We start from the raw sequence: 6,857 nt of genomic DNA, 5'->3' as shown, positions 1-6,857 counted from the left end.
TCATCATCGCTATAGCTTTGCTTGTAGTAAAAAAAAGGAACCTACTCACATCCACATAAATGTTTAGTTTTATATTTGATTGCAAAGCTGTAATTTGGCTTTCTCATTTTATGGGCTGGTGTGGAAGATGAAGGGATGAGCATTATACTTGCAAACATGCATCAGTAAATAATGAATGAGCATCAGTATTCATGTGTGATGAAGAAGATTTAAAGCCCAAATAAACAGGATAAAAAGGTTTCTTATGGATCATTGTATTGTTTATAAATATTATGCATATAAAACACAACACTGCAATATGTAACTAAAAAGACAAACTCAGAAATATCATTAACACACATCTTTCAGACATTTGCAAATAATTTAAATGAAAGGAAAATACAGATACAGCATATGTGATTATATAATCAATCACACATATCTTATAGGGAACTTCATAAAAATGTACACATATTCTTTTATAATATGCATGGCCCTTTTATACAAATCAAACAAAACCATCCAGAGAAAAATCTAATCCTGAAACTTTAGTGCCAATATTCTGTGGCCACATTGCCATAAATTGAGGAATGATAACAAGTAGAAAAGAACTTCTCCAAACTATCTTGGAAATTTTAAAATCACAAATAGCTCACATCAAATAAGAAATAAAAACTACAATGGCACACTATTTTGAAAATAAAGACAGCAACAAAATTATTCTTATCAAAACCTGTGAATAGCCAAATTAGACTTGGAATAATTTACTCAAAATGACCCTATTCTGTGAAGAAAGATCTAAAACTTTATTCCCCTGAGTTACACAAGACCCAGAATGCAAATCCTAGATTGTTTAAATGTTTCCAAATTATAAGTTCACAGTTCTTTCTGAGAAGCTCAGATTAACAGAAAGGAAAATTTTAAAATAAAAAACTGCTAAAAAACAAAACCAAAAATTGTACATAAATATTAACAATTGAATTGAGTGTGATATCAAAAAGCATGTTAAGTATTACTCTAGAACTATAACAGTTTACTCTAGATCTATAACAGTAATTTAATATTAAGTCATATTTTCCATCATATCAGTAAGTGAGATGAAAAAATTTAACCATATGGATATAGGCCCTGCAAAAAGTGTTTGATTAAATCCATTCTTAATATGAAATAACAAAAAATAAACCTTTTAATACACAGAATATTTCCCTAAAATATCAAAGAATGTCTAACTCTAACCAGTCAATATAATACACAATGAAGAAAAATAAGACTTTCATATACCTGCTCTTACTTTTCTGAGAAAAGAAATAAGAAGGCATAGGAGGTGGAGAAGGAAAAACAGTATATATAACAGTGTCTTTAATTTTATGAAATACTATTTATAACTTGTTAAGATGTTGTCCATAAATAGAATGTTTTTCTCAGTTAAACAGAAAGACAAGTTTATAACCATTTGCAAAAGAAATGCCTCCAATAGGAATGTGTGTATATATATAAAATCTTGAGAAATCAAGTACAGGATCAAGTGACCATGAGCTTTCTCTATGACTGGAGACTGAAAGGATAGCAACTGATGCTTGACTCTTGTCAGGATATTATATAGATAATGTCATTCAGCCAGTCAAAAGCAATGAAAATGCCATTTGTACCAATATGGATAAATCTAGAGATTGTCACACCAAATGAAGTGAGTCAGACTGAGCAAGACATATGATATCACTTAAATTAAAATCTAAAAATGTGACACAAATGAACTTTTATATTTTATAAATATGAAACAGAAAGAGATTCACAGACATTGAAAACAAACTTATGGCTAACAAAGCAGAAAAGGGGGAGAGATTAAAAAATATATATATATTTAAAAATATGTACACAACTATACATATAAATGAGTTTGTAAAGTGGCAAAAATATTTTTCATGAAAACATGAAGCAAAAAGCAATATTCTATTTTTTATGGATATCTTTACTATGAAAGTATGCAGAACAAGATAAGCACAGGCACCAAGGTCACTCAGGCAAGACGGAATCCCAAATGAAGACAAAAATCTAGAAAAGGTTTTATAATATTTTATAATATTCTAAATTTAAAAGGAGCATATGTCATACATGTATGTATATTAATACATATGTGTGTTCAGGTATATACTATACAGAATTACATAATTATGTATACAGAATTACATATAGCAATTATATAGTACAGAATTACATGTAGTAATTACATAGTACATTTCAAGGAGATATATATTTATAGATAAGACAGATATAAAAAATAGATAGATATAATTAAAGTTACCAAACTTGTTGAGTTTTAATCGTTCTTTCTTTCGCTGTTTGGTTTTGAGCAAGTGACCTTACTGCTCTAAGCTTCTATTTTTTAAAATTTTGATTAGTACTAACTGCACAGGTTTATCGTGAGGATTAAGTTAATTTATATATTTAAATGTTTAGTACAGTGACAGCAATATAGCAATCCATAGATATGAAATATCATCACCATTTTATAAGCAGAAGAAAAAAACAATGGAAGCAAATATAGTAAATATAAATAATGGTTAATTCTAGCTTGTGAAATATGACTATATGCTAGCTTGAATTATTGTTCACAAATATTCACTGCCGTTCTCTAGAAAAGGATTGGACATATCCCTAACATCTATCTTCACCTTCCAATTCGTTTTAGTCCATGAAATGTGAGGGAAGTTAACATGACTCTTCTGAGCAAAACCTTGAAACATTAGTATGTGATTCACTCTTGCTCCCTTTTCCTCTACATCAGTGATCATGAACACATGGAGATGGAGTTCCCATCAGCCCAGAGCCTTGAGTTACTATGATGTGTAAAAATTCCTTGCAAATCTGCAATGGACCTGCAGCATGAGTGAGAGAGAAGACTTTTACATTTAAGTCAGTGAGACTTTTGCTTTATTTACTATTGTAGCATAATCTAGCTTGTTCTGACAGATGCTAAGGGATTCATATTACACTTCTGTAAATGTTTAAATTATAATAAATGTGAGAGTGGTGTGTTGTTCCTGAACAAATAACGACTCTCATGAATTGTTTTTTTCCCAAGCAAACCTGGTTAAATATCAGGCCTTGTCAAATCTGAGTTAGGCATTTTGGGTACAAAGAAATATGTTCCATCTCTTTTCTCAATGTGTGAATATTGTGTGTGTGTGTGTGTGTGTGTGTGTGTGTACGTTGGGATTGAGAGGAGTATTTCTGTGCCTGCATGCATGCTAAGTCACTTCCATTTTAGTTGTGCCCAACTCTGTGATCCTAAGGACAGTAGCCCACCCGTTCCTCTGTCCATAGAATTTTTCAGGCAAGAGTACTGGAGTGGGTTGCCATACCTTCTTCTAGGGGATCTTCCTGATCCAAGGACTAAATCTATTTCTTTTACATCTCCTGCACTGGCAGGCAGGTTCTTTAACACTAGTGTTACCTGGAAATCAGGTATTTCTAAACAAGAGTATTCATAAAGGGAGGTCACAAAATTGGGGAGAAGAGATTGATGAGGTTTTCCTTCAAACCAATCCCTTATCACTTCAAGGTAAGTGAAGGCTGTACCCCAAAACCGCCTTAAAGTACTTGACAGGAACCCCTGGAGACTGAAAGGACAGCAATCCATGCTTGAATTTTGCCAGAAAACCTCTTGGGGAAGCTGGATAAAGTGATTTGTGTTACACAGGAACATAATACAAAAATTATGATGTGGTTTTAGAATTTCAAAAGTTAAGGAAAGTGAGATTTTCAGGTGGGCAAAGATCATTTCATGGGAGGTGGCAGAACTGTGCTGTGCTGCACTTAGTTGTATCTGACTTTTTATAACCCATGGACTATAGCTTGCCAGGCTCCTCTGTCCATGGGGATTCTTCATGCAAGAATACTGGAGTGGGTTGTCTTGCCCTCTTCCAGGGAATCTTCCCAACCCAGGGATTGAAACCAGGTCTCCCATATTGCAGGCAGATTCTTTACCCCATGAGACACCAGGAAAGCACAAGAGTACTGGAGTGGGTAGCCTATTTCTTCTCCAGGCAATCTTCCCGACACAGGAAAGAAACCAAGGTCTCCTGCATTTCAGGCAGATTCTTTACCACCTGAGCCACCAGGGAAACCCTATAGTCACCTTATAAGACACCAGTGCAGAGAGGGTCTGCCAGGGTGAGGTAACTCTGCAAGTCTTCCAGGAGGCACACTGCGCCTGCAAAGCAATGGTGCTGTGGGAGGTGCTGGCTGAAGTGTGTGTGTTCGTGGTTCAATCATGTCTGACTCTTTTTTTAACCCCATGGACTGTAGCCCTTCAGACTCCTCTGTCCATGGAATTCTCCAGAAAAAAAGAGTGGGTAAACATTCCCTTCCCCAGGAGATCTTCCCAACCCACGGCTTGAACGCAGGTCTTTCTGCATTACAGGTAGATTCTTTACCGTCTGAGCCACCAGGGAAGTCAGCTGAAATGGGCCCTCCCCAAAGAACAACACTTAAAATAGACCAGAATATGCCTCCCCACCCCAAAAACCATGCCACTTTGGAATAAAGATTATTTTAAGTTGAAAACATTTGAGATTCAACAGATAAGAAAACAAACAAAAACACCAACCAGCCTTTTCAGAGCTTGTACCATGTGACAAAAAGCAGCACCATCTGGGAAATTGAGCCGCCATAAATTCCTCTTCAGGGCAGATCTACTCCCAGGAGGAGAACACAAATAAATCTACCAGAGTTTTATGGCCTTGAGGGAGACAGGAAGATCACTCCAACATGTATACCTGCATAGACAAACATGATCACAAACTCTGTAATTTCCTATTTTATTCTCCTGAAAATTCATTTATCTTTCCAAAGGGTCATTTGTTTTCCCATAAGTGCCCTTTCTCTCCTCCTCATTATCTACTAAACCAGATATATTTTAAACCCCAAGCTCTCGCCATTCTTGAAGCTACTCATCCCTTAGTTTCTCTAGTGAATGCACATTGCACATGTAGATAAATTCTATTTTCTTTTCTCCTGCTAATCTGTCTCTTGTCCATTTTGTTTGCAGGGTCCCAAACACTGAATTTTGGGCTTTCCTGGTGCTTCAATGCTAATGAATCCACCTGCAATGCAGGACACTCAGGTTCAATCCCCAGGTTAGGAACATCCCCTGGAGAAGGAAATGGATACCCACTCCTATATTCTTGCCTGGAGAATCCCATGGACAGAGGAGCCTGGTGGGCTACAGTCCATGGGGTTAAAAGACTCAGACATGACTGAGCAACTAAACAACAAGAATAAACACTGAATTTAGGAGGGTAGAGGAAAACTTTTTCTCCCCTACATATCCTGAAGACTAAAGAAGCAGACCTTAGACATCTGCCACCAGCCCCAGGTCACAAAGAGTTGGCCTTTCCTTCAAATCATCCCTCATTTCATCCCTATGCCTGACTTCATGGGATGCAACTAGTGAGTGGATGAGAATGGAAAAAAAGAAAGATGAAAACTGCAATACCTCTTCCTGTCCCTCTGCAAGTCTAAAGAAACTCAGATCACACCTGAGGTAAGGGGGGTGGTTTGGTAGAGTTGGAAATGTAGTTATTGCAGTAATTTTGGAGCAAGACAAATGCAAATTCAATTTAGGATGTATTATGAAGATAAAGCTGATAAGTTTCACCAATGGACTGGATGTGGTGGGTGTGTAAGAAACAGAGAACCCAGGCTGGCTCCTAAATTTGAGGCCTGAAGAACTAAGTGATTAGAGATGATATTTCTGCTAAGATTGGAAGTGAACAGAAAGATTGGATTTGGGGCAAAAAGGAATCAAAATTTCCATTTGGATATCAATACTTTATGTCTATTATACAACCAAGTAGAGATGTTAATTCACTAGACAGATAACAGAATCTGGAATATAAGGTGAGGTGAAAGCTAGATGTATTAATTTGGAGACAATCAGCATTTGGTAATATTTAAATCTGTGACATGGGATGAAATTATCTAGAAACAATTTTTTGTTGTTGTTTAGTCACTAAGTCAAGTCTGACTCTTTGCAACCACATGGACTGTAGCCTGCCAGTTTCCTCTAGTCCATGGGACTTTGCAGGCAAGAATACTGGAGTGGGTTGTCATTTCCTTCTCCAGAGTACCCAACCCAGGGACAGAAACTGTGTTTCCTGCATTGGAAGGTGGAGTTTTTACCACTGAGTCACTAGGGAAGCCCAGAGAGAATATGGATTTAGACAACTCTGAGTGTTCAGGAAGCAAGGCTGTCCAGAATGGTTCAGGATACATGAGGCTTTATGCAGAACACACACAGGAGCCTATATAGCCATACAGTACCCAAGAGAAGGTGTGAGTGAGTCTCAGCATGGTTGCCTCTCTTGTTTACACAGAATACATGAGACAATAAAAGATAATGACTAAGCTTTCAAGATGTCAAGTCAGACAGAACTGAGTACCAACTGAAGGTCTGCCACATGCAGGCCAGTTATATTAGGAAAGTGTTCAACCTTTCCAGGTCTGTTTTCCCACCAGCAAAATGAGCATCTTCTCATCCCTGGATCATAGAGTTATGAGAAATAAACAAAAACTGAATACAAAGCACTTAGCACAACACTTGGCACTTCTAGTAAATGCTCAATAAGTGAGTCTTTGGTTATGATATGATGATGACTCTGGTACATTTCTTTAAATTTCCCTCAAATGCATTAGCCTTTTAAACTTGTTTCAGTAGAAGAGAACAATTAAAAATCTTAATAATGAAATGGGATAGGGAAAGGAAATTCACCTTAGCTTAAATATATTTTACAATAGCAAGGAATAAAACTAAATTAGAACAAGAGGAATAAAAATTTAATCACAGAGAGAAAGATTTTGTAAGAATAGCATAATCT

The sequence above is a fragment of the Capricornis sumatraensis genome, chromosome 3, assembly GCF_032405125.1.
Source record: "Capricornis sumatraensis isolate serow.1 chromosome 3, serow.2, whole genome shotgun sequence".
Lineage (NCBI taxonomy): Eukaryota > Metazoa > Chordata > Mammalia > Artiodactyla > Bovidae > Capricornis > Capricornis sumatraensis.
This window is presented reverse-complemented; position numbering follows the sequence as displayed.